We start from the raw sequence: 1,760 nt of genomic DNA, 5'->3' as shown, positions 1-1,760 counted from the left end.
TAGAGGAAGGGTCTTGGTTAGAGACAGAATTTGAGACTTATGGGCATGTATGTTATCGCAGATATTGAGAATGGACGCAATTTCCTGTGCAATGAGTAGAGTAGGAAAAAAATAAAAAGACTGAGAATGGAGCTGTAGGGAACGCTGAGAGATAGAAATAAAAAAGAAGCATAAAAGAAGGAGTCTGAAGATTAGCCAGAGACATGGTTAAAATGAGTCTAAAGGATGTCAAGTCCCGGAAGCCAAATGAAAAAGTTGTTTTAAAGAAGAAGGACTAAGAAATGAGAGTGTGGCATGAACAGGGGGAATCGAAAGAAAGCAAGAAGGAATGTGGCCACAGAATAAATGCTTAGTCTCTGACATCAGAGGCTTACAGAGAAGGATAGATTAAAACCTAGAAAGAAAGAAAAGAAAAATCTCAGTACACTCAAGGAAAGAGACATCCCCCAACATCCTTATCCTGCTTATTCTTCCCGTATAACACAGAGCTGAGCCCACCTGACCACATCCAGGTAATTTTATCAACTTTTCCATTAAACAATCCTGAGTTAGTACAGTCAGTGATGACATTTGTATGCCAAGGGTATCCTTTGCAGGACTGACTGCATAATGGCTGAAGCTGAGAAATTACAGCAGAAATATCATGTGGCTCTAAGGATTGTCAAGGATCCAAGATTTGAATAGCTATCATGAACACACACAGGAACATATGCAGATGACTGCTTAGTACAGAGGGTAACTCAGCACAAGTGTTATCATGGCCACCAAGACCTTAAAGGAAGGATCTGGAAGATCCTTGGAGTTCTCATCATGTACATTTCTAACCGGAGGTACAACATTGAGCAGGTATCAGATGATTCTGGAGCCCCTCTGTTCTAATTCTTAAAAGATAGAGTTCTCCTGCCCTTACTAGCTTGTTCTGTTGCCAGTTCAATATGGTATAGCATGAATTATTCCACTTACCCCTTTGTCCTGTTATGATCTGAGGATGGTCAGATACACTCAGTTTTTGATGTTGTTTTGAAATAGATATTTTGTATGATTCTTAATTTTGTTGTATCTTTTTATAAATCAGATGATTGCTCACATAAAAAAATAAGTAAGACTGATAACCTTGAAGAATGAGCAAAATAGTAAGTGGTGAAGTGAAGTATTTATGGATTAGGTCAGATCAAAATTATGGATTTCTTTTCTACACAGGACATCATGGACAAAATTAACACTCTGGAAGAATATATTTTCACTATCTAAAATGAAACAAGGTATTACTATGTGGAATATATCAAGCATGCTTTGAAATCACCAACAATAACAACAAGAGACATTAAACTTGATAAAGAAAAAGGAATAAAAATGTAATTTAATAAAAGGGAAAGTCTGTATGAAGAGAGTCCATGGTTTTAGTAATTAGAAAAAATGGTTATTAAAATAATTGAGTGACACATTTTTATACCATCATATTGACAAAAATTAGAAAGTAAGAGAATTTTGGCTTCTGGTGATGGGTGAAAAATGGAACCATTTGCGGCTCTGCTGGCGAGATGTAAACTGGCACAGACTTTCTGGAGAGCAACCCATCAGATTTAATGAAATTAAGTGTGCATTAATCCAATATCACTGCTGGTTTTACTCCCCACCCCACAACCTGACAGCCCGAAGGAAAACTCATGCATAGAACCATATGGTGGCAAATACAGGATGCTCTTCTCAGCACTGTTTTATACAAACAGAGAATTGAAAGCAGCATAGATGTCCCACAA

At 37.2% G+C, this 1,760-nt stretch overlaps 1 pseudogene; it reads left to right on the top strand.

Moving 5' to 3' along the window:
• The first annotated feature begins 264 nt into the window (after positions 1-264).
• Positions 265-879, top strand: LOC122910631 (annotated as a pseudogene).
• The last annotated feature ends 881 nt before the right edge of the window (positions 880-1,760 follow it).

The sequence above is a fragment of the Neovison vison genome, chromosome 6 (genome assembly GCF_020171115.1).
Source record: "Neovison vison isolate M4711 chromosome 6, ASM_NN_V1, whole genome shotgun sequence".
NCBI lineage: Eukaryota > Metazoa > Chordata > Mammalia > Carnivora > Mustelidae > Neogale > Neogale vison.
Note: the sequence above shows the minus strand (reverse complement) of the source record. Positions and strands in the feature narration are given on the sequence as shown.